Consider the following 23,172-nt stretch of genomic DNA (forward strand, 5'->3'; position numbering starts at 1 on the left):
AGAGTTCTATTTTAACCTCATCAGTCCACATGACTTTTTCCAATATGCATCATGCTTGTTTAGATGTTCTTTTGCATACTTTTGACACTCAATTTTATGGTGAGGAGGCAGGAGAGGTTTTCTTCTGATGACTCTTCCATGAAGGCCATATTTGTGCAGGAGTCTCTGAACAGTAGAACAATGTACCACGACTTCAGAGTCGGCTAAATCTTTCTGAAAGTCTTTTGCAGTCAAGCGTTGGTTCTGATTTGCCTCTCTAGCAATCCTACGAGCAGCTCTCATTGACATTTTGCTTGGTCTTACAGTCCTTATGTTGACCTCCACTATTCCTGTTAAATGCCATTTCTTAATTACATTTCGAGCTGAGGAAAGGGCAACTTGAAAATGCTTTGCTATCTTCTTATAGCCTTCTCCTGCTTTGTGGGCCTCCACCATTTTCATTTTCAAAGTGCTAGGCAGCTGCTTAGAAGAATCCATGGCTGCAGTTTTTTGGCACAAAGTTATGGAGGTTGGGTTTTTATAAAGCTGGGCAATTTGTATCACCAGGCCTTTCCTAATGAGTATAATGAACAAGCCATAATCCTAACAGGCTAATTAAGGTCTGAAACCTTGGTCAAAGTTATCTGAGCACACAAATCTCCAAGGGTGCCCAAACTTTTGGATCGGCCCACTTTCCTTTTTTGTAATTTTTTAAAATGTAAAAGATGAAAAAATAAATATTTTTTTCTAATAAAATACAAAGGAAATGTGTCAACTTTAACTTTAGGCCTTTTAGAGATCATTTCATCTTCAACTTGCTTAACTGTTCACAATAACAGTAATTTTGACCAGGGGTGCCCAAACTTTTACATGCCACTGTATATATAATTGTATGGTAGTACGCTCATGTGTGTGTATATATTGTTTGTATATATATTTGTATGTGTATATTGTGTGTATATATCTGTGTGTGTATATATGTGTGTATGTGTTTATTGTGTGTATATATAGACGTGTGTGTATAAATATATACAGTCATATGAAAAAGTTTGGGCACCCCTATTAATCTTAAGCTTAATGTTCTATAAAAATTGGTGTTTTTGCAACAGCTATTTCAGTTTGATATATGGAATAACTGTTGGATACAGTAATGTTTCTGCCTTGAAATGAGGTTCATTGTACTAACAGAAAATGTGCAATCTGCATTCAAACAAAATTTGACAGGTGCATAAGTATGGGCACCTCACCAGAAAAGTGACATTAATAGTTAGTAGATCCTCCTTTTGCAAAAATAACAGCCTCTAGTCGCTTCCTGTAGCTTTTAATGAGTTCCTGGATCCTGGATGAAGGTATTTTTGACCATTCCTCTTTACAAAACAATTCCAGTTCAGTTAAGTTTGATGGTCGCCGAGCATGGACAGCCCTCTTCAAATGATCCCACAGATGTTCAATGATATTCAGGTCTGGGGACTGGGATGGCCATTCCAGAACATTGTAGTTGTTCCTCTGCATGAATGCCTGAGTAGATTTGGAGTGGTGTTTTGGATCATTGTCTTGCTGAAAGATCCATCCACTTTGTAACTTCATATTTATCACTGATTCTTGAACACTATTGTCAAGAATCTGCTGATACTGAGTGGAATCCATGCGTCCCTCAACTTTAACAAGATTCCCAGTGCCAGCATTGACCACACAGCCCCAAAGCATGATGGAACCTCCACCAAATTTTACTGTGGGTAGCAAGTGTTTTTCTTGGCATGCTGTGTTTTTTTGCCACCATGCATAACGCCTTTTTGTATGACCAAATAACTCAATCTTGATTTCATCAGTCCACAGGACCTTCTTCCAAAAAGAAATTGGCTTCTCCAAATGTGCTTTTGCATACCTCAGCCAACTCTGTTTGTGGCGTGCTTGCAGAAACGGCTTCTTTCGCATCACTCTCCCATACAGCTTCTCCTTGTGCAAAGTGCCTTGTATAGTTGACCGATGCACAGTGACACCATCTGCAGCAAGTTGATGCTGCAGCTCTCTGGAGGTGGTCTGAGGATTGTCCTTGACTGATCTCACCATTCTTCTTCTCTGCCTTTCTGATGTTTTTCTTGGCCTGCCACTTCTGGCCTTAACAAGAACTGTCCCTGTGTTCTTCCATTTCCTTACTATGTTCCTCACAGTGGAAACTGACAGGTTAAATCTCTGAGACAGCTTTTTGTATGCTTCCCCTGAACAACTATGTTGAATAATCTTTGTTTTCACATCATTTGACAGTTGTTTTGAGGAGCACATGATGCCACTCTTCAGAGGAGATTCAAACAGGAGAACAACTTGCAAGTGGCCACTTTAAGTAGCTTTTCTCATGATTGCATACACCTGGCTATAAAGTTCAAAGCTCCATGAGGTTACAAAACCAAAAAAAGTGCTTTAGTAAGTCAGTAAAAAGTAGGTAGGAGTATTTAAAACAAGAAAATGATAAGGGTGCCCATACTTATGCACCTTTCAAATTTTGTTTGAATGCAGATTGCACATTTTCTGTTAGTACAATAAACCTCATTTCAAGGCAGAAACATTACTGTGTCCAACAGTTATTACATATATCAAACTGAAATAGCTGTTGCAAAAACACCAATTTTTATAAAACATTAAGCTTAAGATTAATAGGGGTGCCCAAACTTTTTCATATGACTGTATATACTAGATGGTGGCCCGATTCTAACGCATCGGGTATTCTAGAATATGTATGCGGCCGACCGGGCACGACTAATCAGTGAAGCAGTGTTTAAATGGGTTGTGCACTACTTTAAATTAACCCCCCAATGTATCCCCCCAGGGCCCCTAATGAATTTTGTAATTACGTCATGTTGTCAATACTACTTGTGACAACATCGCTGACCATGCACAGCCAGCACATAATTCCCCCGGCTGCAGCCGGCTCTTGCTTCCGCTTACATCACAACTATTTGCGGCTGCAGGCAGGGGTCTCCTGTTCTGCGTACCATGGCGAATGAGGGCTGTGGGCGGGGTTATCGCCCATCGTGTCACACCCAGCATCCACCGCACGCTCTGTCAATGAATGCGCGTACAGTGGATGCCGGGTGTGACGGGATGGGGGATGGGGGATAACCCCACCCACAGCCCATCACACACCGTGGAACGCGAAACAGGAGACCCCTTGGCTGCAGCCGCAAATAGTCATGACATAAACGGAAGCAAGAGCCAGCTGCAGCCGGGGGTCACATGCTGCCTGTGCGCGGTGACCCGAGTATAAGCCGAGACCCCTAATTTTACAACAAAAAACTGGGAAAATTTATTGACTTGAGTATAAGCCGCTGATCTTCCAACGGCAAGTGTGAAGGGAGGACCGGGGAGCGAGGCCGCCGGTCGGGGTACATCTGCTGCGAGCAGCCGGGAGATGACATGGTCATAAGTATACACACACAATATACACACACACGACCGTACTACCATACCATATGCATAGATACTGCTCAGCATTAACATTGCAACACCAAAAAGGCAAAGCTGGAATGATGGAAGTCGCCGGATTGCCAGACATGTTACTTACGTGCTACAAATGAGCTCATTACTGGTTGTCTGAGGAAGGTTCTGCCACGCTGAATGCACCTGGGCACCAAATCATCACAATCCGCTGCTGGCTGCTCCCTTTGTAGTTGCCGACCAATTACATCCTAGATGTGCTCAATGGGAGACAGGCCCGGAAACGTTTAGGCCACGTAGGCTGTTCATAGCAGTACGAGGAACATTCAACCTGACATTGTCGTGTTGAAAAATGGCTCCTGGCACAATTTGGAGAAATGGACACACCACTGTTTCCACCACCAAATCTATGTAACACCGAGCTGTTAGTGCACCAGGTATGAAGACTAGAAGAGGCTACTGTACATTATGCCACCCCACACCATAATCCCAGGAGTAGGGCCGGTGTGACATTCCCCATAAAGACCTCTTCATTCACCTCACGCCACCACCCTCAAAAGCTATTATGGTGCAAAACAGCAATGGCGACTTGAACGAGTCCCACTTTTTCCGCACCTGATAGCAGGAGATTGCTTTGGAGACCATGTGGGCAACACAATGAGAAGGACTTCACAAGGGATCATGACACGAGTCCTACTCCTGGAATTATGGTGTGGGGCAACATAATGTACCGTAGCCTTCTTTCCAGGTACACTAACAGCGCAGTGGTGGTAGAGCTAGGAGTACGGCCATTTCTCCATAGTTTCCTAGGAGCCGTTTTTCAACACGAAGACACCAGGCCACATATTGCTCGTGCTAGTGTGAGCAGTCTGCATGGCCTAAATGTGCTACCATGGCCTGGGATGTCCTTTATCAGCAATTGTAAGGGCGGCTGCCAGCAGTGTATATTGATGATTACTCTGCCCAAGTGCAGTCAGTGTGGCAGAATATTCCTCAGACAACTTATTAAGCTCATTGACAGCAGCCAAGGCGTGTAAGCGTGTGTTATTTCTCCTACTCAATTCTTAGTCAATCAAGATTTTTTGAAAATTGTGTTTCTATTTTTTATCATTTGCATATCATTACCATGGCTATACATACTGTGATTTCAATTATTCTATGATTTTTCCTTATAGATGTTGGAATTTCAATGTTGAAGAGTTTATATTAATCCACTACATTAAAAGGGAACCTGTCAGGTGATTCTGAAGATCCAGCCAAGGACCATAGGCAAAGACCAGATTAGTCCAGCTCCCGCTCCTGTCAACTCTTTTCAGCGCTGCTGCAGGTGATTAACAGTCTCTATCTTTTGTGTGTACATAGGGAGAGACCGGTCAATCACCAGTGGTTTGGGCAGCATGAATCACCTGACAGGTTTCTTTTAAAATCAAAAAATCATCTATACAAGTATAGCAATGTTCAGCTATACCCATTCCATTAAGACGGGGGTGTAACCATAGTAGGTACAAAGGTAACAGTCGCACCCAGGCCCTGAAGTATACAGAGACCAAAACGTCCATACATGAAGACCAACACTATTAAAGACCCATGATTGATAAGAGACCTGATGGAGATGTTACATTGGGGTTCGCAAGCTTCAGGCTACGGCACTTTTAGTGGATGTTGTGCCACTTACTGCAGTAAAGGGTCAGTGGTAAGCATTACTGTCCCTGTGTACTGCTGACTGGTAAAGACCCATATTCATTAGATAAGTCATCCATACAGAAAACTGGCGGGATTGGGCAATCATCCAACATGTATTGGGGCCTCCTGAGAATATGATGTCGGGGGGAGGGAGAAGGATCCGAACTGTAGAATTGCACCGACAGATGATGGCGAGTAAATAAACCGCTGCCAGAGAAGTTTTGCCACAGCTTTCTCATTGAGAACACAGGAATGAGTCGGGAGAGACAGCTGATGATCATTTGGCCAAGAGCTATGTAATGTGTACAGCCACTGGACCGCATAAGGATTCCAAGGGATTGAGTTCTTCTGAGTAACTCCTAATGACTAATTATAAGGCTGGGTTCACAGGTTTTGGGTTCCTGGACTGTGCTCGGATCGGAAGACCCAGCTGCTCCTAACAGGTCATCCCATCCGACCACAGTCCGTGAACCCAGAATGTGTGCATCTGGCTCAAGGGTATACAGTGGGCATAGAGTCTCATTGGAAAAATGTATATCGTCTTCAAACCACATATCCAAGCCCTTTCCACTTCCTGCTGACTCCAACTTAAAAATATCTCCCGGATCCGCACATTCCTCAACTATGAATCTGCAAAAACACTAGTGCACACCCTCATCATCTCCCGCCTCGACTACAGCAACCTCCTGCTCTGTGGCCTCCTTTCCAACACTCTTGCACCCCTCCAATCTATCCTAAACTCTGCTGCCTGACTAATCCATCTGTCCCCATGCTATTCTCCGGCCTCTCCTCTCTGTCAATCTCTTCCCTGGCTCCCCATTGCTCAGAGACTGCAGTTCAAAACCCTAACCATGGCATACAAAGCCATCCACAACCTGTCTACTCCATATATCTCTGACCTAGTCTCCTGGTACATACCAGCACCCAACCTCCGATTCTCACAAGATCTCCTTCTCTACTTCCCTCTTATCTCCTCCTCCCACAATCGCATACAAGATTTCTCCCGTGCTTCCGCCCTACTCTGGAACTCTCTACCCCAACATATCAGACTCTCGCCGACCTTGGAAACCTTAAAAAGGAACCTGAAGACTCACCTCTTCCGACAAGCCTACAACCTGCAGTAACCCTCGCTCCACCATACCGCTCCACGACCAGCCCTACCCTCACCTACTGTATCCTCACTCATCCCTTGTAGACTGTGAGCCCTCGCGGGGAGGATCCTCTCTCCTTCTGTACCAGTCGTATTGTTTTCGCTATGTATACCCCTTTTTCACATGTAAAGTGCTATGGAATAAATGGAGCTATAATAATAAATAATAATATCGCAAGGTGGCCCCCACATAGGACAGCGTAGGCTGCCAAAGCCTTACTATTAACCAGTCCTCATAGACTGTAAACTTGCGAGCAGGGCCCTCACTCCTTTTGATTTGAGAAATGCTTATTCTTTATTGTTTGTATAAGTCCCCCCTAAAATTGTAAAGTGCTGCGGAACATGTTGGCACTATAAAAATAAAAATTATTATTATTAAAAAAAAGATATGCCGTGGCAAATTTGGAGTAATGGTCCACATTGCTGTATAATATGTAGTGTAAACTAGAACTTGGCAATTACAAGATTTACTAAATTTATGACATTGGCTCACACTAGGGGAGGTTATACACCAGGAGTTTGGTGTACATGCCATGTATCACAATTATTAAAGGGAACCTGTCATCATACTGCCTGAATAACAGATGGCATGAATCTAAACCTGCTCCAGTTGATTGACAGGTCTCTCCCATCTGTGTGCAAAGGGAAAAATCTATCAATCAACTGGATCGTGGTGGGGAGGAGCCGCCCAGGAGCGCTGACAGACTAGTCAGGACACTCCCAATTGTCCCTTGCTCTTCAAACTACATTTTCTCTAACGATTTGCAGCGTTTCAGAGTAAAACATACCTGGCTGTAATCGCGCTGCCAGGGTCGGATTCAAGCTGCCCTTTAAGGGTTTTAGACACCTTTTGTCCTCAGTAGACACATCTATAAAGTGTCTAAAGTATCTAAAAACCTGGTTGTGGAATTTGTAAAATTCACCAAATTGGCTAAAGGTAGGGTCAAGTTTTTTTTTACCGAACATGTGGTCTAAAAGTAAGACAACTAATAACTAGAGAATGGGATGTCAGTGCGTGTAGTGGGTGCTCAGAAGGTGCTAGGCAGCCGTCTGATCTAATAGTATGGGCAATCTAAAATACCCACCAGATTATCATCCAGCTTGATCCACTGATAAATTTGATGCATTTTAAGGCTCATTGAGACAAATGATTTTCACATACGTGTTCTGTCCATGATTTTCAGATGGAACGCGTACCCATTATAATCTATGAGGCTGCTGACATGTCTGGGGTTTTTCTACAGACTGCGTGTCCATGCAAAAATCATGGAGACATGTCCATTTCAGATGGCATCTATTTGCAGTCCATGTGATGTACATGATTAACAATGTAATGTATAGAAGAAGCTTTGTAATTTATTTATCTATACATTAAAATTATTAATGGTAAAACCTGACTGACCAAATACTAATGAAACACTGATACAAAGCGCTGATGACACCATTTTATTGCATTCGATACCAAACAAAGACGTCTGAATGAGGCGTAATGGCCCATTTAGACGGCAATAATTGGAGAGCGGCGTTTTTAGAAATGCTCGTTCCTGATTAGGTGCTCGTCAAAATGGGCTGGCAATTGCCCGACGAACAAGCAAATCACTCGTTCATCAGGTGCGGTGATTTATATACCAACTTAAAATTCATTGTTCTCGGCAGCGCAACGTATTAACGATCGTTCTGTGCACATTGATTTATGCTCTGCCTGTCTAAATAGACCAGTAAACAACTGCCTATAGGCTTGCATGTACTCAATCAGTCGTCATTTAAGAGGCTGGATCAGTAGATGTAAATGCACCATTAGTTTCCGCTGCCTGACTATTACATAAGATTAGAGGGTATTAGATCTGGTTCATGTTGTATGAAGTTAGGCACAGAGGATAGGTGACAACTTTCTGACCATTGGTCTGAACGCTGGGACTCTCAACGATCAAGAAGAGCACAATCCATAATATTCAAGCACTGCATTTGTCTTTCTCTGACAATCCCAAGACAATGGAGTGAAGGTCGAGAATTGTGCACCTTCACTCTATCCAAGAGGGACTATTGAGATCTGCTATTAGGATCTAGTGCCCTGTTGTCAGGATCGCTGGGGGTCAGATCACCAGCGATCAATAAACTATTATCTATTCTGTTATGTTTTACATCTATACAAAGGCTCCTTATTCAAAAATTTGCTAGGTCCAAGTTCTCCTTCAGACTTTCCCTTCACTTTCCCTTTCCTATCTTCCTTCTCCTTTTCTTACCAGTATTTCAGCCCTTTCCTTCCCCATTCCTCCTCCTCTCCTTTTCCCCTATCCCCTTTCTCTCCAAGTTCTCCTTCAGATTGTCCTTAATAATTTTCTTTTCATTTTTTAGGTTATTAGGGAAGAAATGTATGTTTCTGCTTTATGCTCATTTGTTGTATTTTTTTCTTTTTTCTATGTTGTTTACTACAATATTTATATTCATATTTTATACTGTCTTCCCCCCTTCACCCCGTTTTATGTAAAAAATCCCCTTAATAAAAATTATTTGAACACAAAAATTTGCTAGGGGACCCAGACTCTCCTAGTTATTCCACTGACTATGAGGACTCTTGATGTAGGTTGCAAACTTGCGTATCTTTTCTAAACTACCAACTAAAACCTCATTTTTATCACCTTAAAGAGGTTGTCCACTACTTTTACATTGATGACCCATCCTTAGGCCGGTTTCACACATCCGTATATTTCCAGCACCGGAAAAACCGGCACCAGAGATATCCATGTCCCGTGTGTCCGTGCGTGTCACACATGTGGCAACTGTGTGCCGCATCAGGATCACACGTACCAGCGCCTGGGAATCAGTGTACAGTTAACGCTTTTCCCAAGTGCCTGGTGCTGAACACTGCCCTCGTCATGGTTCCCAGCCAGAGCTGCGATCAGCACCAGCAGGGACAATGATGAGGGTAGTAGTGTCTGCTCCAGCTGTGTCCCTGTTTAAAAATAAGAACAAAATAATGAAATCCTTATACTCACTTCTTCTACAGTAGGTGTCCCCCCATTGTAATCCTCTGAATGCTAACGCCGGGAAGAATGATCCGCTCCGGAGCTGAGCTCAGGAGTGGTGTTCTGTCACTCACTGAGCGCAGCTCCCGAGCCGCTCGCTGGAGCGGCTCATTCTCTCCAGCGTCAGCGGTCAGAGGATTATAACGGGGGACACTTAGAACAGGTGAGTATAAGGATTTTATTATTTTATTCTGGCACGTTAGGCTATGTTTCCATGATGACCTTTTGGTAATATATGACGTCGCAGATTTTCTGCACCTATTAAGTTACTTGCATTTTTTCGAAAATATGCAGCCTAATAAAATGATCATGGGAACGCAGCCTTAAGGGAGCTTTACTTGAGTGCATTCAAGAAATTTTTTCATATAGTTTTTGAAGCAGATTAACTTCAAAGTCCAAGTCAAAACTTAAACATAACCTTTTAATACTAAGCAGCCACCCCCTCATGGATGAGACGTGTGTGATTGGCTGTTCATTAGTATTTGCTTTTCAATGAATAATAAAAGTCCATTACATTTTTTTGGCTTCAGATATTAGAAAAAAAAAAGCGAAAGGTCATTATTATGGTGCTATGGCCCAGGTGCACAAAAATGTTTAATTTTGTATATCATTTACTCTTGTGAGGCATCACATAATCTACTATATAATCGGCTTATCCCGTCGGTCTGTCCGTCCAGGAAATCCCGCGTCGCTGATTGGTCCGGCCGCGGCCAATCAGTGACGCGGGATTTCAGAACAAGATGGCGGCCGTTAGCGGCTCATCTGCCGCACGGAGATCAGCGGTGATGCAGCCGGGAGATGCAGCCGGCGCTCGCTGCGGAAGTACCCGCACAGGCAGCGCCGCTCCCCGGTCCTCACTAACACGGTTCAATGATTGGTCGCGGCCGCCGGCTGTCCTGAATTTAAAGTAGTGCACAACCCATTTAGACACTGCTTCGCTGATTAGTCGCGCCCGGTCGGCCGCATACATATTCTAGAATACCCGATGCGTTAGAATCAGGCCACCATCTAGTTTGTTAAATAAGAAGGATTGATTTCTGACTCACATATCCTGCAGAAAATATATTATGAATTTATGTGTGCCATACAGATATATGGATAATTAAAGAGGTAGTTCATTACATTGTGTAATGCCCCCATTGATTTAAACCTTGTAAATAAGTCTTTTTGTAAATATATACTGCGGCCATATGTGCCTGTGAGCGATGCTATCACTGACCACTCAGTCTGCATCACGTGACCCCGGCTGTAGCCACCGCCGCTGACGTCACGTCAACTTCGGAATTTTCTGGATTCCCCCAGGCGTGACCCAGTTGCATGCATCCCTCTGATTGACTGGGCTGTGGGCGGTGGATACTGGGCTGTGACATGCGGTGAAACGGTGCCCACAGCCCAGTCACTCAGGAGGGTGAATCCAGGAAATCCAGAAGTTGATGTGATATCAGCGGCGGCTGCAGCCCGGGGCACATGATGTGGACTGAGCGAGCAGCGATAGCGCCATTCACAGGCACAGAAGAAGGTATTTACAAAAAGACTTATTTACAAGATTTAAATCAATGGGGGCATTATACAATGTAGTGGACCACCTCTTTAACATGGATTCTTTGGGAATCTTGTCCTATGTATCTTTGGATGATTTCATACATCCGTGTTTCATGGTTCGAGTCTGGACTGACCGTGGGTCTCCTGACCCTCATTTTACCTGCGGCCTGTCCACAGATGTGTGAAACCCACCCAAGGCCTCCTTCACACGACCATATAAAACACATACGTGAAAAACTGGTACCAGTGTCATCAGTGTTTTCCATCAGTGTGTCCGTTTCTACCATCAGTGTGTTATCCATGTGTTTGTCTTTACCTTCAGTATGTCATCAGTGTTTTGGATCAGTGTGTCATCCGTGTGTCCGTTTTTACCATCAGTGTGTCCATTTTTACCATCAGCGTAATTGTCCGTGTGTCCGTTTTTACTATCAGTGTGTCATCAGTGTGTCCGTTTCTACCATTAGTGTGTTATCCATATGTCCGTTTTCATCATCAGTGTTTTGGATCAGTGTGTCATCAGTGTGTCAGTTTTTACCATCAGTGTATTGTCCGTGTGTCCGTTTTTACCATCAGTGTGTCATCCATGTCTCCGTTTCTACCATCAATGTGTCATCAGTGTTTTGGATCAGTGTGTCATCAGTATGTCCGTTTTTACCATCAGTGTGTCATCAGTGTGTCCGTTTCTACCATTAGTGTGTTATCCATATGTCCGTTTTCATCATCAGTGTGTCATCAGTGTTTTGGATCAGTGTGTCATCAGTGTGTCAGTTTTTACCATCAGTGTATTGTCCGTGTGTCCGTTTTTACCATCAGTGTGTCATCCATGTCTCCGTTTCTACCATCAATGTGTCATCAGTGTTTTGGATCAGTGTGTCATCAGTATGTCCGTTTTTACCATCAGTGTGTCATCAGTGTTTTTCTGGTATGGATAAAAGAAATGACAAAGCTTCTCCTATCTTCTGCAATGTTAAACACACATGGATGCCATCCCTGTGCTGTACGTGTTTCTCACAGAGCCATAGACTTGTATTGGCCCTTGTCATCCATGCTGCTGGAAAAAATGGACATGTTTCCAAGTGTTTTGCACGGAAAAACAGATATGTGCACAGCACCATAGATTATAATGGGTATGTGTGGTATCTATGAAAAAAACGGATACCACACATACTGGAAACACGGACATGTAAAGGAGGCCTTAGGGTATGTGCACACAAAGCGTTTTTGCTGCGTTTCCGCTGATGTTTTTCCGCTGCGGAAATGCTGCAAAAACGCTTGACAATCGGTCTGCCAGCTATTGCAATGGTAATCCTGATGTGCTCTGCACATGATGCAGAAATTTCCACTCAGGATTACCATTGTGGAAAAAAAATGCAGCATGTCCATTCTTTGCGCGTTTCCACTGCAAATTCGCACCTATTGACTTGAATTGAACCGCAGAAAATCCGCAGGTATAATATCTATACCTGCGGATTTGCTGTGTTTCAATTAAAGCCAATGGGCGCAAATTCACAGCGGAAACGCACTGCGGGTGATACTCAGGTCGGCAAAGGAGGTCTACTACTCCTCTCATCCGAATGCCACTCCCGCTGATAACAGCAAGAGCGGTGCGGCTGGGGGAAGCAGTAGTCTGCTCAGCCGAGCCGTCGTGCCCGCGGTTAAAAAAAGAAAGTAAAAAAAATATATATATATACTCATTGTCCGGCGCTCCCCGGTTGTCCTCCTGGTCCTCGGTCCCCAGTGATGCTCTCCTCCTGGCGGCCAGCGCTACACTGTGGGGAGCGCGCTCGCTCCCAGCAGTTTACTGCGCTACCAGGACCTGCGGTCACGTGAGCAATCATCTGAAGAATGTTCCCATGGTGGTGAGGTCACCGGGGCTGATCAGCTGATCAGTAGCTGATGAACCCCAGTGACCTCACTCCTGTAGCAGCAATGTACACTGACAGGAGTGATTTTACATTCCTGTCAGTATACATTGCAGTCTTCTACAGCAGTGACATCAGTAATTGCTGATGTCACTGCTATAGAAGTGACCCGGATCGCCGGGCGTTTTTTCTGAAGCGTTTTTCCTGCCAAAGAGATGCCGAAACGCTCAGGAAATTTCTGCTTCAAATCCTGAACGTGTGCACATAGCCTTGGACCATATCTGCAAATTGCGAAGATGTGGTGCTCTGGGTGCCCGTCTGCTTAGCGGACCAGCGTAGGAGCTGCCTGACATTGACTTGCAGTAGGCTGGGTGAAATACACACCAGACCAGTGCATACTGTGATTTTTGTTTTAGTCAGTGTGCTAAAAATTCCTGGTGTGCACAGGCACACTGGTTATTATTGGATCAGTGTTCGGTCTGTTGAGCACATGGACGGCACGCTGACCGAAAATGTGGCCACCTGAACCCGCCCCAAAGCCTCATTCAGACGTCCGTGACTTTTATCGAGAGTAAAAACACGGTCCACTGTTCATCAGCGTTTTGGTTCCGACTCTCATCAGAGTTTGATCAGTGTCAGTTTTTACCCATAGTGTTTCATCAGCAAAGCTCTTCTTAAACCATTGCAGTGTTAATCACAGACAGCGCACGGTTTGCACACAGATGATATTCATGTGCTGTCCGTGATGTTTAAAGACACATAGACTTCTATCGGCGATTTTAAAAACAGACATAATGTGAAAACCAAACAGTCATGTGAAAGACTCCATACACTATAATGGTTACGTGTTCTATAGCTGACAATCACAGATATAACACACAAGCTATTGAACCCGTTCTGCGCCTGGGGGGCGAGCATTTTTATTGGTATATGGTCCCCTATCCTAGTATATGCTTCCCCATCCTGGTCCCCTATCCTGCTATATGCTCCTCAATCCTGGTCCCCTATCCTAGTATATGCTCCCCCAACCTTGTCCCCTATCCTGGTACATGATCCCCTATCCTGTTATATGCTCCCCCATCCTGGTCCCCTAGCCTGGTATATGCTCCCCCATCCTGGTATATACTTCCCCATCCTGGTCCTCCATCCTGGTATATGCGCCCCCATCCTGGTATATGCTCCTCCATCCTGGTCCCCTATCCCGGTATATGCTTCCCCATCCTGGTCCCTTATCCTGGTATATGCTTCCCCATCCTGGTCCGCTATCCTGGTATATGCTCCACATCCTGGTCCCCTATCCTGGTATATGCTCCCCTATCCTGGTATATGATCCCCCATCCTGGTATATGCACCCCCATCCTGGTCTCCTATCCTGGTAAATGCTACCCCATCCTGGTATATGCTCCCCTATCCTGGTTTATGCTCCCGCATCCTGGTTTCCTATCCTGGTATATACTCCTCCATCCTGGTCCCTGATCCTGGTATATGCTCCCCAATCCTGGTCCACCATCCTGGTATATGCTCCCCCATCCTGGTCCTCCATCCTGGTATAAGCTTCCCCATCCTGGCCCTCTATCCCGGTATATGCTCCCCAATCCTGGTCCCCTATCCTGGTATATGTTCCCGAATCCTGGTCCGTCATCCTGGTATATGCTCCCCCATCCTGGTCCTCTATCCTGGTATATGCTCCCCAATCCTGGTCCCCTATCCTGGTATATGCTTCCCAATCCTGGTCCCCTATCCTGGAGTATGCTCCCCCATCCTGGTATATACTCCCACATCCTGGTCCCCCATCCTGGAATATGCTCGCCCATTCTGGTATATGCTTCCCTATCCTGGTATATGATCCCCCATCCTTATATATGCTCCCCCATCTTAGTATATGCTCCACTATCCTGGACCCCCATCCTGGTATATGCTTTCCCCCATCCTGGTCTCCCATCCTGGTATATGCTCCCCCATCCTGGTCCTCCATCCTGGTATATGCCCCTCCATCCTGGTATATGTGCCCCCATTCTGGTATATGCTCTCCAATCCTGGTCCCCCATACTGGTATATGCTCCCACATCTTGGTATATGCTCCCCATCCTGGTATATGCTTCCTCCCATCCAGGTCCCCTATCCTGGTATATGCTCCCCAATCCTGGTCCCCTATCCTGGTATATGCTCCCCCATCCTGGTATATACTCCCACATCCTGGTCCCCTATCCTGGAATATGGTCCCCCATCCTGGCATATGCTTCCCCATCCTGTTATATGCTTCCCCCCAGCCTGGTATATGCTTCCCCCCCATCCTTGTATAAGCTTCCCCCCCATCCTAGTATATGCTTCTCCCCATCCTGGTCCCCCATCCTGGTATATTGCTCCCCAATTCTGGTCCCCTATCCTGGTATGTGCTCCCCAATCCTGGTCCCCCAACCTAGTATATGCTCCCCCATCCTGGTATATGCTCCCCCATCCTGGCATATGCTCCCCTATCCTGGTATATGCTCCCCCATCCTGGTTTATGCTCCCCCATTCTGGTTTATGCCCCCCCCATCCTGGTATATGCTCCCCCCATCCTGGTCTCCCATTCTGGTATGTGCTCCCCAATTCTGGTCCCCTATCCTGGTATGTGCTCCCCAATCCTGGTCCCCCATCCTGGAATATGGTCGACCATCCTAGTATATACTCCCACATCCTGGTCCCCCATTCTGGAATATGGCCCCCCATCTTGGTAAATGCTTCCCACCATCCTGGTATATGCTTCCCCCCATCCTTGTATATGCTTCCCCCATCCTGGTTCCCCATCCTAGTATATGCTTCCCCCCATTCTGGTCCCCCATCCTGGTATATGCTCCCCCATTCTGGTCCCCACCTTGGAATATGCTCCCTCATCCAAGTATATGCTCCCCCATCCTGTTACGTGCTCCCCCATCCTGGTATATGCCCCCCCATCCTGGTCTCCCATTCTGGTATATGCTCCCCAATTCTGGTCCCCTATCCTAGTATGTGCTCCCCAATTATGATCCCCCATCCTGGAATATGGTCCCCCATCCTGGTATATACTCCCACACCCTGGTCCCCTATTCTGGAATATGCCCCCCCCATCCTGGTAAATGCTTCCCCCCATCCTGGTATATGCTTCCCCCCATCCTTGTATATGCTGTCCCCCATCCTGGTCCCCAATCCTGGTATATGCTCCCCCATTCTGGTCCCAATCTTGGAATATGCTCCCCCATCCCGGTATATGCTCCCCCATCCTGTTATGTGCTTCCCCATCCTGATATATGCTCCCCCATCCTGGTATATGCTTCCCCCATCCTAATCTCCCATCCTGGTATATGCGCCCCATTCCTGGTCCCCTATCCTGATATATGCTCCCCAAGTCTGGTCCCCCATCCTGGAATATGGCCTCCCATCCTGGTACATACTCCCACATCCTGGAATATGGTCCCCCATCCTGGTATATGCTTCCCCCCATCCTGGTCCCCCATCCTGGTATATGCTTCCCCCCATCCTGGTCCCCCATCCTGGTATATGCTTCCCCCCATCCTGGTATATGCTCCCCAATCCTGGTCCCCCATCCTGGTATATGCTTCCCCCCATCCTGGTCCCCTATCCTGGTATATGCTCCCCAATCCTGGTCCCCCATCCTGGTATATGCTCCCCCACATCCTGGTCCATGCTCCCCAATCCTGGTCCCCCATCCTGTTTTGTGCGCCCCCATTCTGGTATATGCTCCCCCATTCATCCATAAATAAAAAAAAGATAAAGCACTCCTACTCACCTTTCCACAGCTCCTCTTCAGCGCATCATCTGCGTTATTTTACTAAAATGGCGCTGGAATCAGTGCCTGTGTATAGTGCGATATCCGGCGCCATTTTATTGAAATGTGCAGAGTGTATTCAACAAAATGGAGCCGGAGTAAGAGCATGCGCATACCTAGCTGTCCGGAGCCATTTTGTCATTATTTGTCTTCACTAAATGGCTCTGGATATGGCGCTATGCACAAGAACTGATTCCAGCACCACACGCCTCCCCCGGCCTTTTCTGAGATATCGGACCCAAACAGGTATGTGTTTATGGCGCCGGAGACTGCGGTATGCACTCAGTGCCTACGCATACCGCGATCTCCAGCGCCACACTCCTCATCCCTGTCTGGGATGTGGATGTGTCTATCTGTCTGCGGCCAGACTGCGCGGACGCATTGAATATACGCAACCTATAGAGGCTTCGGACAGAAGGACACATCCCTGATTATATTATAGATAGCTGAATCACAGCAGTCTGAACCCGGCCTTAGGCAGCAGAGATCACTGATTCCTGCGGGAACCTCACACATTGTATACAATAGGGAGCAACCACTCCAAGATCATGTACCATTCACATACATACATATTGCCTTGTATATCGATAGGGATGAAGTTCACATGATTTGTATGTCATGGTGAGCTGACAACTGGACACATTACGGACACGTAGAGCTGTGTGAATTCACAAACCAGAACACACTGCATATACATACAGTGGGGAAAATAAGTATTTAATACTGCTGATTTTGCAAGTTTTCCCACCTACAAAGAATGGAGAGGTCTGTAATTTCTATCGTAGGTGTAATGCACACACCCGGGCTGAGCGGCGTGTGCGTGTGATTCCACTGGACCGTGCCGGAGAGTGAATGCCTGGAGGGGCGTAACTATGTATTGTATTCACCCGATCCGACCAGGGTCGCACGACGGCACACGACGCCAGTGCACCAAGGAGGAACCGAGCAGAGGGACCAGGTGCTACTCCAGGACAGACCCCGGACACGGCTGTTGACCCACACAGGGGAATACAGGAACAGACAGGTTAGGCTGGCACACAGACTGGTGGGTATAGGCAGGCACGACTGGTATGCAGGCAGGCGGGTATGCAGGCAGGCGGGTACAGGCAAGCACGGCTAGAGTGCAGACAGGGAGGCACTAGCAGGTAGGAACACAGGCGGGATAGGACCCAGTGCACACTGGGACTCAGGAACAGAACCACAGATGTGGCGGACAAACACAGCAGAGTAAGGCCGCCCAGAGTGGTGAGCGAGAGCAGGGCAAGACGAGGCCGCCTGAAGCGGTGAGCAAGAGCAGGGCAGGACGAGGCCGCCTGGAGCGGTGAGCAAGAGTAGAGCAGGACGAGGCCGCCTGGAGCGGTGAGCAAGAGTAGAGCAGGACGAGGCCGCTTGGAGCGGTGAGGAAAAGGGTCAGAGCGGAGCAAGGCTGCCGGAGCAGTGAGCAAGGCAGAGCAGGCTAGAACCGCCGGAGCGGTAAGCAAGGCAGAGCACGCTAGAACCGCCGGAGCGGTGAGCAAGGCAGAGCAGGCTAGAACCGCCGGAGCGGTGAGCAAGGCAGATCAGGCTGGAACCGCCGGAGCGGTGAGCAAGGCAGAGCAGGCTAGAACCGCCGGAGCGGTGAGCAAGGCAGAGCAGGCTAGAACCGCCGGAGCGGTGAGCAAGGCAGAGCAGGCTAGAACCGCCAGAGGGGTGAGCAAGGCAGAGCAGGCTAGAACCGCCGGAGCGGTGAGCAAGGCAGAGCAGGCTAGAACCGCCGGAGCGGTGAGCAAGGCAGAGCAGGGGGGACAGGGCTCTGTTCACACGGAACAGACAGGAAGGGAAAGGCAGAACCAGATACCCACAGGGTACTTGCAGTGAAGTAGCGAGTGGACCACAAACGGGAGTACAGTGACAACGAGCAGGAGTTAGGTACGAGTTCAGACTCTGCAGAAAATGGAAAGGTACGGACATAGAGAAACACAGAAAACAGGCTAGAAGAGTATACAGACAAGAACAGACACAGTAGCAATATACAGGAGCGGGTCTAGGTATGCAGCCCCTAGAAGGCGGAAGGAACAGGCTAGGAGCATGTTCAGACAGGACAGACAAGATGCAGGAGCAGGTCTAGGTATGCGGCCCCTAGAAGGCGGAAAGAACAGGCAAGGAGCGTGTTCAGACAGGACTGGAAATACAGCCTACAAGAAAGGCAAGCAAGCAAACACAGAAATGGACCTGGCACATTCAGAGTGAAAGAGCACACTGAATGAAACACAATGCTCAGGCAGGGATTCATGGGAGCAGCTGGGTTAAATACCAGGAGACAGACAGCAATAGGCTGAGGACGCACAAGGGGTGTGCCTGCAGCAGGTACAAAAAGCAGGAAGTGATCGGGCACCGCCCTTAAGCAGCAGAAACAGAAGCAAACAGACAGCATGGAGGGAAGCCAGAGAGACATTCTGGATTGGAGATCAAGTGCGCGCTCTTGCACAGTGGGAGATGGACCGCTATGCAAGGACGCCACCAGGTATGTTACAGTAGGTACACTTCAACTGTGAGAGAAAGAATCTAAAAAAACTCAGAAGATCACATTGTATGATTTTTAAATAATTAAATTGCATTTTATTGCATGAAATAAGTATTTGAGCAGCTACTAACCAGCAAGAATTCTGGCTCTCACAGACCTGTTAGTTTTTCTATAAGAAGCCCTCCTACTCTGCACTCATTACTTGTATTAATTGCACCTGTTTAAACTCGTTACCTATATAAAAGACACCTGTCCACACACTCAATCAATCACACTCCAACCTCTCCACCATGGCCAAGACCAAAGAGCTGTCTCACCATGCACAAAATTGTAGACCTACACAAGACTGGGATTTGCTACAGGACAATAGGCAAGAAGCTTAGTGCAACGGCAACAACTGTTGGCACAATTATTAGAAAATGGAAGAAACACAAAATGACTGTCAATCTTCCTTGGTCTGGGGCTCCAGGCAAGATCTCGCCTTGTGGGGTAAGGCTGATTCTGAGAAAGGTCAGGAATCAGCCCAGAACTACACGGGAGGACCTCGTCAATGACCTGAAGAGAGCTGGGACCACAGTCTCAAATATTACCATTAGTAACACACTACGCAGTCATGGATTAAAATCCTGCAGGGCATGCAAGGCCCCTCTGCTCACGCCTGCACATGTTCAGGCCAGTTTGAAGTTCGCCAATGGATGATCTAGAGGAGGCATGGGAGAAGGTCAGGTGAGACCAAAATAGAACTTTTTGGTATCAACTTCACTCGCCGTGTTTGGAGGAAGAAGAAGGATGAGTACAACCCCAAGAACACCATCCTAACCGTGAAGCATGGTGGGGGAAACATCATACTTTGGGGGTGCTTTTCTGCAAAGGGGACAGGACAACTGCACCGTATCAAAGGGAGGATGGATGGGGTCATGTATCACGAGATTTTGGCCAACAACTACCTTCTCTCAGTAAGAGTATTGAAGATAGGTCATGGCTGGGTCTTCCAGCATGACAATGACCCGAAACAAACAGCCAAGGCAACTAAGGAGTGGCTCCGTAAGAAGCATTTCAAGGTCCTGGAGTGGCCTAGCCAGTCTCCAGACCATAACCCAATAGAATCTCAATGTTGCCCAGCAACAGCCCCGAAACCTGAAATATCTGGAGAAGATCTGTATGGAGAAGTGGGCCAAAATCCCTGCTGCAGTGTGTGCAAACCTGGTCAAGAACTACAGGAAACGTCTGACCTCTGTAATGGCAAACATAGGTTTCTATACCAAATATTAAGTTCTGTTTTTCTTTTGTATCAAATACTTATTTCATGCAGCAAAATGCAAATTAAGTATGTAAAAATCATGAGATGCGATTTGCTGGATTTTTTCTATTTTCTGTCACTCACAGGTGAAGTATACCTACAATAAATATTACAGACCTCTCTATTCTTTGTAGGTGGGAAAACTTGCAAAATCAGCAGTGTATCAAATACTTATTTTCTCCACTGTAGATCTGTGGTATCCAGCAATATATTTAGCATTACATGTGTACCTGAATGGTTAATTTGTCTTTTCATATAGCAACATGCTTCACAGGAGTGCTGACGAGAACAATGATGCAGAGATGCGAATATATTTTGCCACTCACAGCCTCATTTTTGGATAGTTACATCGCACTGGGACCCCTCCTCTGCAATATGCTCAGATCCATTTTGCTAAATTGCAAGAAGCCGTCACGTGCCCCTAGCCAGCCACACTTGGACGCCTGCTCTGAGGAGAGCAGCCAGCACCGTAGACCCAGGGGCCAGGCCACAGCCCTTCAGGATGGCACACTAACAATAAAACACATGGCGACAGCACCTCATCTGAGCAGGGAGACATTTTCCATGTTACTTACTGACACTGAAGCCTAGCAACTCCCAGCAGCAGGAAGCTTCTTCCCCTGCAACACAGGCTGAGCCCACATGACAGACAGTTGCCATGGGATTCAGGGCCTGCGTCACAAAAAGGAAACTTAACCAGTTCCTTGCCTACAATGCCCCATAAATTATTATAAATCCTATCATGGAAGGAAGGAATCTTCCACATGCAATGCGGTTCTCACAGCAGACATGATAACTATACTGTACCATTCACAACGCCTTTGAACTAATCTTAGGGCAGTGTCGGACTGGGACGCCAGGGGCCCGCCAGTAACATCGACTCTAAGGGCCCACTGTTCAGCTACATGCAATATGACCTGACCCTTGTTCACACACCCGTGCTTCTATATCATAATACACTGGATAGTTTGGTAAATGATGAGGTGCTGCCATTGTACATGATGAATGGAGTGTATCATGCCAATCACTGCTCTTGTAGGGGGGTAAGGGCCCACTCCTGCACAGGGGCCCACCGGAGGATTCACCGGCTCCCCTGTGGGCCAGTCTTAGCCAGATTCAGATGAGTGTATATGTATATAAAATCGTCATTTTTCATCCAGAAAAATGGATAATTTTTTAAATCTATATTACTATCCAAATGTTGTCTGTATGTCCGTTTATTACATCCATATGGCAGCTGATTTATCCAGAATAACAATTTAAAGGGAACTCGTCATTAGATTTGTACTGCTCCAACCATGGGAAGCATGAATCAGACACTGGCTGGCATATTTTACCAGCTCCAGTTGATTGACAGATCTATTACATGTGTATTCATGAGGAGAGACCTGTCAACCAACAGGAGCGGGGCGGGCAGAAGTCAGGTTTCTCCCTATAGTCCCTAAACGGCTTCTCAAAGTATGTTTGCCCGTAAACGCCGCAATTTCGCATCCATGCTCTGACTCATATTGCTCGAAATTCAGGCACTATGAATGTAATGACAGCTTCTCTTTAAAAAAAATAATAATAAAAGGAAAAATTTTAGTTTTCTTTGTCAATGAAAACAATGGATCCATAAAAAAATGCCATAGTGTATGGTGTCAGTATAGCATACATTATTCCAAGCCCCCTTTGAGTTTCCTTGGTGGGTGTGATTGAAAAGCCATCAAGCCATCAGACTAGTCCATACTTCGATTTTTTTTTTCACCGGGTCTGTGTTTAAAAATGTTCATCTGCAGTTATCCTATTGGCTTGCATTAGTCCATATGCTGCACATTTACAAGAATTACCGTATAGAAATAGGTGTGGCAAAATACAATTGCTAATCCAAAGCTTGTGTGTACTGAGTTGGTGCTATATACATAAAGGGGTGTTACAATAAGAATCAGAAGATAAGTAGGAACCAATCAATACTGTAAAATGTCAGTTATGACACCCATGGCCGGGCAATGTATTAGGCACACTGCATCACATTCTTCTTGCTACTGTGACAAAGTCACTGACAAAATACTGGAGGGGAGATATACATCACTGAGGTTGTTAGCTTCAGTGATAAGAACATAGGAAAATGCTCCAGCACACTAAGTGCTGAGAGGGGTTATTGGGCCATGTTTAGGGCTAGGTTGAGTGAACAGCCCTAGAGTGGGTGGGAGGCTGTTCACCATATCTCCACCCCAGGGTGGAGTCCAGAGGATAAATACAAAGCCTTCTGGCTCAATCAGTGTTTGGTGTGCCTGGAGGTGTAAGCTCCAGAGCTGTGTTTTCATGATAAGGAAAGCTAAACCTTTTCTTGTTTTTTCCTGAGCGGGCGGATCCCCGCAGCCACATGCAAGATTTAAAGAGACAGCGTTCCTATGTCTACCTCTATGTGCAGCCGAGTGAGCCAACCTACTACACTAAGTATTGTACTACCGGCTAAACAAGGGTTACACATTCAGCAAATCCTCAAGCCCAAGGTTGGTATGGGATGAAGGAGCTATGCTGAGTGTAGACCTGTGTCAGCAGAATGACATTTTGTATTACTAAAGACACCCCTGCCCCATCTCAACTCTGAATTAATAGTTTACTGTATGGAATGAATATACTAAACTCTGGAGTCTGAATATGTGTGAATGGAATGACATGAAGCAGGACACCATAAAAATACAACAATGGTAAAGACAAGCAGTAAAATGACAACCAGAATGGATTTCCAAAATAACAACATTTAAATTAATATCCTCAAAAAAAAAAATGCTTAATTTGTCCATATAATATTTTAGATTGATCTTTCTACAGGGGTATTTCAATATCACACATCTATTGCATATCCAAAGGATACATCATAAATGTCCAATAGATGTGGGCC

At 46.2% G+C, this 23,172-nt stretch overlaps 1 protein-coding gene across 3 annotated transcripts in view; it reads right to left on the reverse strand.

Moving 5' to 3' along the window:
• The window catches only part of GNB4 (G protein subunit beta 4), a 126,698-nt gene that overhangs the window by 31,079 nt on the left and 72,447 nt on the right, over positions 1-23,172 (reverse strand). The window contains exon 1 of one of the 3 annotated variants that reach the window (XM_073674956.1): positions 20,861-20,943. The exons of the other annotated variants lie outside the window; for them this stretch is intronic. The gene's annotated coding sequence lies outside the window, so the exon portion shown is untranslated. Of the gene's footprint in view, positions 1-20,860; positions 20,944-23,172 lie in introns of those variants that run through there. 3 annotated transcript variants of the gene reach the window in all.

The sequence above is a fragment of the Phyllobates terribilis genome, unplaced genomic scaffold (assembly GCF_046119375.1).
Source record: "Phyllobates terribilis strain yellow unplaced genomic scaffold, ASM4611937v1 Scaffold_3__8_contigs__length_932513732, whole genome shotgun sequence".
NCBI lineage: Eukaryota > Metazoa > Chordata > Amphibia > Anura > Dendrobatidae > Phyllobates > Phyllobates terribilis.